This window comes from Papilio polytes, unplaced genomic scaffold (assembly GCF_000836215.1).
Source record: "Papilio polytes unplaced genomic scaffold, Ppol_1.0 DF823823.1, whole genome shotgun sequence".
NCBI lineage: Eukaryota > Metazoa > Arthropoda > Insecta > Lepidoptera > Papilionidae > Papilio > Papilio polytes.
Window position 1 is genome coordinate 1,174,106 of NW_013525381.1, and position 9,538 is coordinate 1,183,643.

Consider the following 9,538-nt stretch of genomic DNA (forward strand, 5'->3'; position numbering starts at 1 on the left):
ACACAAGAATTCATTCAACAGTGTAACTAGTAGTGATGTACTTTGACCAGTCTTGTTACTAACGGAACATAAATCACGTAGTGTCATATTAACGGGTTCTTGACGCATTCAACTCGGAACTATTTTATGGATGTTACAATAAAAATAGTTCACTTCTTGCTTTGCCCTTTTATAGACCATTATTGTAGCTGTACTGAATTGTGTGAGCTTGAGACGATTTATTTTTAGTTGTCGAGAAACGGAATGAAATAAAAAAAAAAGTATGACTAACTGTAATGATTTCTAATTTTATGTTTTACTAGCTTTCGCCTGTAATTCAGTCCGCGTGGGATAAAAAAAAACGTGTAGCTTATGTGTTTTTGCAGACTATCCTCTACGTCTATGCCAAATTTCATCGAAATCCGCTTACAAACTCTAACAAACATCCATTCATCCATCTAAACTTTCGCATTTATAACATTCGTATGATTCTCATCATCTAAAATGTATAAGAAACAAAATGACTTGAAACGAGAAAGATCCAATTCCTTAAACACAAAAAAATGCTCATAGAAAGATAGACTCTACATTGAGCTAAATCAGTTCGAGTTAGCCCATTTAATTAACTTAAGGGATACTGTCTATTAATCACTTTAAAATTTCCCTTGAAATAATAATCGCAATAGCCCCATCACTAAATCTGTATGTGTCTATTGCTATAGCACTTTATATCCGGCGGAAGTAGGGTCATTGCCCTGCACGTGCAATCAAAATGCAAAGCGTCTGTCGCCGATAACATCGCTAATTGCTTCAGATAATTATTTGATGGAGATTGTCTGCAAGGTCCATATTTATACGCGATGCTACCAAAATGATATGTAAGCATATCTTGAAATACTGTCAGTGGTGAGTTTCCACAAATTGAAATACATTAATTCAAATAAAAATAAAGTATTAAATAAATCATTACCACTAAGTAATAAGTTTCGTTTGATACTCTTGGCTGTAATTTAGGTATCATCTTTGATAAATAATTCTCGGTAGAATAATCTAATATCATTATACAAAAGTTTGGTTGGATTGTTCAAAACGTTGTTACGCCGTCTCGTAGAATGACGAAGAGCACAGGATAATAAGATTTTTTTAATACTGCGCCGACGAAGTTGTGGACAGAAAATAGTTACAATCACTTCAATTGATTGGATTACTAAGAAGTACATAATCAACGGATTATGCTGGTAAGAATAAGTTCAGTCTAAATTCCACGCAAGACGGAACTATCTACACGGTTAAGAGTAGGGCGTCATAAAATTCTTTTAATACAAAGTCTGCTCGCTATAAACCTTTTCAACACAGGCACTTGCTTTCGCAGTAGAATTTATGATCTCTTACCTAACCATCAACTGGAATTTACTCAAGATATTATAATATTAAAAATAGTTTTAATACCATGACCTAAATTACTTTTTAAACTGTAAGATTCTTTAACCAGTAGTTAATCTTTTTTGTAAACACACCTTTTGTTGCCAAGATTTATGTATCGGTTTACAATAAGATCGGCCGCACACCTTTGACTAAACTATCGCATAGTTATTATGCGATTGACGATTGTTTTGCAGTCAATTCAACTGTTTAGTTGCTCAATTGAAAATCGAGTCGTGTGCGCACCTCCATATAAGCTTATAGCAATCGAGACTAAACAATTGTGCAATAGTTTTAGTTCCAGGTGTACGCACGCTCTAAACGAGAGATTTTATTACTTTTACTTAAGTTGTAACACCCTTTTATTCAGTAACAGACGCTCCCATCCCATACTTGTCATCTACGCATTTAACACTTTAACATCCGTTTGTCTTCTGTCGTTCGTCTAGCGCCAAGTACTTACTTAGGATAGTGCAAACGTTACCACATTAAGCATGACGATACATTTGGTAAAAATTAATGTACATTGATGACTTACATGTACTGATGAACTGCGATTTAAGAATCTTGTACATGTACTATTGAAAAACAAACGTTTTATTTAATGCATTTTTAATCTTATAAATGTGAAAGTTTAGATGAATGGATGGATGTTTAAATTATTTAATTGGATGGGTGTTTGTTAGAGTTTGTAGCCTAAACGTCTGAATGGATCTCGATGAAGAGGATCTCGATGGCATAGACGTAGAGGATAGTCTGGAAAAACACATAGGCTACTCGCTCGCTAAAATTGTCGTGGTCTTAACTATTAACACTTGTATTACAAATACATTTCAAGTTTTACCGAGTCTATTAAACAAGAGAATGTGCTTGTGTCTTCATCATAAAGAAAATTTAAAAAAAGAAAATTCATGAGGTATCAAGTCTGTCTAGTTTACCTTGTGCTTTATCGCATTACGTGCATGTGCTCAAGTGGTTTCGCAGCAAACATTAATTCAAGTTCGAGTCTGAGCGCATGCCCACACACAGGGTAGAGACAGCCTGACGCCGCGTGGGGTCGACGAACGCGTCAACAAACACCCCAACAAGCCACCTATGCCAAGCCCAAATCAATTGATTGAAGCACGCCATCTGTCACTATCGCGGTAAAACATTTTTATGTTAGTTGAATTTTTCATTTACTAATATATCGTGTATCGTTTCAGGTAAGCTTGAAAAGGTTTGTTAGAATGAAGTTAATGGGCGTTGGGACTCGAACTTACGACCAGTAGCTCGGTAGCCCCAACCCAAACCTATTGGCGCGGCTATATGCGCTTCACTAAATTTTACGTTCTAAATATAAATTCGTGGCTTTTAAAGGAAAAAAACAATAGTAAAATGTTACCTTCTTTCGCTTGATTTTATCGTGGTAATATAAATAGCATTTGTGTATTTTTACGAAGCCTTCTGTAAATAACAAAAGCTAATTAAACGTAAAAACTCTATCTTCGTAAAAAATTAAAAAGTTTCACAAAACATACGTTTTCAATTTGCAGTAAAATGCATCTCTGTGAATTTTTATCGGCGTGCCCAGACAGAAAAGTTTTACGGTCGGAACATCACAATGCATCGTTGTACTTTCATTTTTTATAAAAAAGAACAACATAAATTGTAAAGCATACTTTGTATTGTTCGTGAACGACGGACCCCTTTTTTAATATCCACCTTAATCATACTTCGTCTTTGTTACGTCTACATTTCTTAACCTGTATAATATTAAAAATGTGAAAACTTTAATACTATCACAGAAGGAACACGAAAGCGTGGCCGCCCTAAACAAACCTGGCGGCGTTCAGTGGCGGCCGACTTGAAGGCAATCGGGCTGTCATGGTCCGAGACACAACGCAGAGCCCAGGACAGAGCGAGCTGGTGGCGTACTGCGTACGCCCTCTGCCCCACTTTGGGGACATAGGAAAAGAAGAGAGAGTGCTTTCGCCCGCGACTCGTCCGCGTGGAATTAAAAAATACGCCTATCTGTTCTTCCACACTATTCTCTACGTCTATGCCAAATTTCATAGATAATCGTTCAGCAGTTTAGGCTACAAACTCTAACAAACATACGTCCATTTTAATTTTTGCATTCATAATATTAGTAAGATTTAAAACTGTTCTAACTTAAAACTTTACAGTAAGAATTAACATTTGTAAAGACATCTTAACTTTGTATACCAAATATTTTACGAAAGTCATTAGAAAAAAGTGAAATTTTTATATTAAGTTTTTTTTAAGACATGTTGCAACGTCCTGGCAATTGTCGATTCAGTAACAAAAAAAGTTGTGTCCACAATATTGTAGAATTTAAGAAGCGTACAAGCTAAATTGCAGTGGTACCTTTGTTTAGAGTTTATATTTTAATTTGGAACTGTACACGTGCATTTGTAATAACTCTCCCCTCGTTATAGCGTACCCGCGGGCGCTCCTCGCTCCGGCCATCTCTAAGCACTCGCCTTAATTAGCATTGCATGATGGTGTTTAGAATAATTACTTAATTGGAATAAATAGACATTAGTTAACATAAAATTAATTAAAAAATTAGGGAAGCATTACTATAAAGTCAAAAAAATGTATTGATATAGAATAAACAAGAATAGAGTTAACAGTGGTAGAGCCCGCTTTAACATCCTCGCACGAATGGGCCGGTTCGCCTGGTGTAATACCACGACCACACAGAAAACAGGCGTGAAGTGGAAGCAATTCCACGTTTCGTCTGATGAGTGTGGTGCCGTAAGCCTAATTTTAGAAGGAAAAGAGGATTTGACGGTGAAGGAGTTGCATAGGAAGGGAAAATTTCCTCTTTATTTGCGTCTCCTCCTCCGTCAATCAATGGTAGGCAACGCATCTGCAATTGATTATGGGCAACGGTCGCTTTCCATTTCAGTGGATTCAGGTGACCGCTTGCTCGTTTGCCACCTTACATTATAAAAAAACAAAATCTCGCTATTTATGTACCTAAATTGAAATAGATCTTGCTTCTTACCTCTCTATGCAATTTTATGGTCACTGAGAAAGCCACTTAGTACTATTTTAAGATTCAACTCTATGGGAAATGGAACTACTAATAACATACTCCAAACTAAGGGTTAAATTTTATTGGTGGTTAAAACTAACATTGTAAACTTTATCAGTGTTAATTGAACATAAATATTATTGTTTATTATTAAATAGAAGTCTGTGGGATGATGAGAATTCTTATACAGTGTTATCTAAACGTTATTAAGAAACGATTGTGACGAAATCAACAGATAAACACCATTGTTAAATGAACGGAATGACGCAAGATGTGCACATCCGGACAAAACGATAAATGATTCAGACAATAATTATCAAGAAACAAAAAAAGAACGCAGAATTTGTATAAAATTATTCGATTTTTGCCCGATGTAATCGAGAAGGTATACAGTAATAATAAATATATACAAATTTTTCCGTAAGTAACATTGTTACTAAATAAATGCTAACATACAAAAATATAAAACAATAGGTGAGTAATCCATTGTTGTGAACTGCTTAAAGAACATTGTCAATGGTGTGAACTTAACTTGAAAACTGATACATGTTCGGACCTTCTAAGATTCACAATATATTTAACTGTGACCTCTCTATCAGTCTTTAATGATTATTTAAAAAGACATAAGCGACCACTAAGAGTGGGTGCACACCTTTGATAAACGCACATCGGTCGTGCGATTGTCAATTGTTTTGCAGACTATTCACTAGTTTATTTCACAACTAAAAATCGAGTAGTGTGGTCATCTTCATAAGCACATAGGAATCAAAGCGAGATTAAATATTTACGAGAGCCTACATTTTTATCAAAGACCGGCAACGCATTTGTAGTTCCTCTGGTATTGCGGATGTCCATAGGCGTCGTTATTCTCGGCGTTCTCGCCGCTCGTTTGTCCCCTTCTCTTGTATTAAAAAAACAGTTGTCCGATCTTTTAGTTTCAGGTGTGAGCACGCTCTAAATGAGTGTGACACTAAGGAACAATAAAGCCTTTGAATTTGCGATAGTTAAAAAGCGTCATGTAATTAAAATCTTTTTAATTAACATAAATGAAAAGCAAATTTTATTAACGCTTATTCTTTTCCAAAACGGTACATCAATTTGGTTTAATATGAACACACGATTACCAAACATTGTTTGTTATCTATGTAAAGTCAAAGGATCCGTCTTTAATTTATTCGCACTTCACGCTTACAAACACAAAGTACTCAGACATGTTAATGTATGACCTCGTGTCAAGCGACTCGTTTTATCTTAGACACGGCGTAGCCAGTGCAAGATTATCTAATGTGTTTTTTTAAGAAAAAAACAACGGCGAACAAAACACGTCGAGAATCTTGTCATTTGCATTAAATTGTATTCATAGTATGATTAATACGAATTAAGAATTTATGATGTCATCATCTTTTACCTACAGAGCATCGGCACAGTACACTCGCGAAAATCTGCGGTGTTCCTCTTCAGGAAAAATTGCCATCATTGCAATGAGAGACAATTAGATAACAGAGTGGTGCAAACAAAGGGATTTTAATAAAAAAGAAACACATTTAAATGTTCCGTTGTATTAGTTTTTGTTCTGCGTCTCGTTTCAAAATGTTCAAACGATTGTAGCATTTAAGATGGAACACCACAAGTTTCTTCACCTGTACCTACTCCCTATCAGTCGTCATCTGAATTCAATCGCTTCAATACGCGTCTTATTGTGAAAGATTTCTAGTAATATTACTTGTTTATGTGTCCATTATTACGTCGCTTAGATACGAAAACCATTAGTTACCATTATTAATTCCATTTTATTAAACACTAGCAGTTCCCGTGCGGCTTCATCCGCTTGGATTTATGAAAAATTTATTTTATTTTTTACATTTGTCAAATTATCAATTGCAAATGTCAAAATGATATGACAATAAGACAAACCATGGTAATCTTACTTTCTTGTGTTGGCAACAACTTATGGTCTCTTTCTCACATTAGGGTTTTTATCCAAAATATTTACCCCCTAAGTTTAATGACGTGAAAATATATAGCCTAAAGCGTGACGTAAATGTAGGGCTTCTTATTAAAAATAATAATTCAAAAATATGCTGTAATTGCTGACATCTTACGCCACAAAATAATGTGTGTTTACGCTTTATTACATAAGTATAGAAGTATAGATTATATTAGTATAGATACAGATTGATGTACCCCTGTACCTATATAATTCTATATATGTTCTATATAATATAGGAAATTTGAAGATACGTTATTCTGTCATTTGTCATAAATAATTTTAATTATTCATAAGTATATTGTTGCGAGTGTAACAGAAGTAACGCCTACCAACTTTTGTAACTTAATAAGCTCAAGGTAAAATCGATTGCCCTTGCTATCACTGCCCACCTCAATTCTATTAAAAGATCGCAAATGTGTAGTTAATTATGATGATCAACTTAAGTTTATTAGGCATAAAACATTATTTAAATAACTAAAAAATTAAACGATATTTTGATTTAGATTAATACAATCGATTTAAATATTTCGTCAATTTCAATTGGAATTAACAAATCAACATCGATTCGGCTTTTAATTTCTTTGAAGGAAATAATTGGGCTAAGTACATAATTACTATACCTGTTATTACAATAACCTAAGAAGCCATAAAAATATCGTATCGTCCTATTTTGTGACATACTTAAGGAAGGCTGTTGTTACTATTTGTAATTGATTGCCATATGTAAATGTAAAAAGAAACCTTGCTGTATACATTACTCAAATAATATTACAATTGAAATAAATTATAAGTATTAAGTTAATTTTTTTTTCTAACGACATTCAACATAAGGTAAGCAATATATTTTATGCAGCGTTGTCGAAAGTGTGCTATAGAACTACATTGAAATCACAAGAATTATAAATATCATCAAAAACAAATAAAAAATCACAGCACTGCTAAATAGTCATCCATAGCCAATGTATCGTTTAAAAACAATCATCAAAGGTAACAAGACAATGCTTACGTTTTCATTTTCTCGCGACGAAAATCACTATAAACGAAGTCCCATTGTATTCACACCACAACCGAGTTAAGAACAGCCACAGTCTACAAAAAGTTTTTACTCAATCTGTAAAGCCACTAATAACCACAGACAATGTGTACTGGCAACTAACAGTCAATAAAAAAAAATAATAATAAATTCGCGTTGTATCGAAGCGGCGCAAACGCGTGATCAAGGCTGAAGCCAGACGCCAACTCGCGTCCGCGTACACAGCGACGCCAACCACGGGGTCTATTGTGCATCGAAGCCAGACACGCGAACCCTCCCGACTAAAAATTTTCTATAGCTAACTATACCTCTGTTTCATTTTCCATTGATTTTACGTCGCCTGCAATCACGCTGTGGGCTGTGGGGAAAGTATGAAAACAAACCATTTCGATGCCTGGATATTTTCTTTTTTATCTCTTTTTAACTAAATCTCTACTCTTTCTGTGAAAAGTTTTCGGCTTTATACGTTTTTATTAAAAATAACAACACTCTTTTGTTAATTTATTAAGCCATTTAATAAAAGAAGGTTAATTTAAAAATATAAAAGATTAAATTTAGAACACAACACGCCAGCCAGTGTTGTCGCCAACTTATAGCTAGCCAATACGTTAGTAGGTTACAATTGTTTATCAAGAAGTACCGCTACTTGTGACCGGTACAACGTCTCGCAGACAGAAAGCGTCTCCTCGCCGACTCCGAATAGATATTAATATAGTTTTTATACACAATGTAAATTCGATTGTTCGGTTCAAGGTTGATTTGTAATTATATTCCGTTGAACGAGTTCGATAACAATCATTGAGCAAAATGAATTTTAATGTTTTGAACGTGCAGTTAGACTATACCGAATTTATTTTAATAACAGTATGTTTATAAATACCTCAACAAAACATGTGATCATATAATTTTCTTTTTAAGATCCATTCTATTATGCTATTGGAGTATCAAGCGTTCTTTTTATAATTCTACGCACAATATTTGACCTCAGAAATCAAATGTTGCTATCTACAAACTAACAAGATCGTCTTCCTTGTATCAAAAATTAAGTGCCATTCGGCTCCAGGATACACGATCGATATATTTCTCTAACAAGCCTCTTTTCTGACTTAGTTATCGTAACCATATTAAAATTTAATCGAATGAGATGTTTCTCGGTATACCTTTCAGACAGAATTTATTTATTACAACGTTCACTTAGACTCTTCAAGATTTTTTTCCGTAGAGTCGTGCAAGTGTGAAAGAAGTAAAATGGATGACGTAGCAACTGCAATTGTCCCACTGTTATTGTTTCACATTAAAGCACATTTGATTCCATTAAATAGGACGACATATATCGCAATAAATATTGCAAAAAACATTTTGTTAAGTACCAAGAAATGAACCGATTTTATTCAACGATTGCGAAATGTCTGATATGTTTTAAGGTACTTTTTATAGCTATTTTAAATTTGTCTTTTAATTTGGTGTCATAACATTTAAAAAAATACTTAACTAAATAAGATTTTCTTAAACATGTTACTTTGTAAGGGCATGCGAAGGATTATCTCAAAGTTCAATCGCTAAATTTCACCTCTTATCTATTCGATCCTCTTTCCCACTTGAGGTTCAAATGCTTTAAGCTATGAAATATATTGGAACGGTATTAATCACGTAAACAGGTAAATATTTTCAAAGTATTGAAAAGGGATTTCCAAAATTGAATCCTAAAAGGATGCGTTATTTTCTCCGATAAATTTTTAAACGGAAACAGATAATAATTTATGATTGAATCCTCAGAACAAATCCAACGGTTAGCTCGTATACAACGCGTCAATCGACATTCGAGAGCGCGGTGTAGTGTTACCTAAACAAGATATCATTCGTCTCTCCAACAGAATAACAGAATGATTGTAAACATAAAGTTGTAGTGTTTTTTTATTCATTTGTTGCCTCTGTACTATAAAGCTGGCTGTTTTGTTTTTAATTTTATAGATACTGAATAGACAATGTTAAAATAGAATTCAGTTTTGTTTTACTGTTCCGGGACGGCCCTTATTTGGAGATTATAAGTATGTAGTAATGGCTGACG

The 9,538-nt window shown here is 34.2% G+C and overlaps 1 protein-coding gene across 4 annotated transcripts in view; it reads right to left on the reverse strand.

Annotated features, from left to right (window-relative positions):
- The window catches only part of LOC106103392, a 39,027-nt gene extending 31,336 nt beyond the window's left edge, over positions 1 to 7,691 (reverse strand). For 2 of the 4 annotated variants that reach the window (XM_013283143.1, XM_013283144.1), the window contains exon 1: positions 7,444 to 7,691. The gene's annotated coding sequence lies outside the window, so the exon portion shown is untranslated. The remainder of the gene's footprint in view (positions 1 to 7,443) is intronic. The other 2 variants (XM_013283140.1, XM_013283145.1) reach the window with 2 other exon arrangements.
- Between the last annotated feature and the right edge of the window lie 1,847 nt (positions 7,692 to 9,538).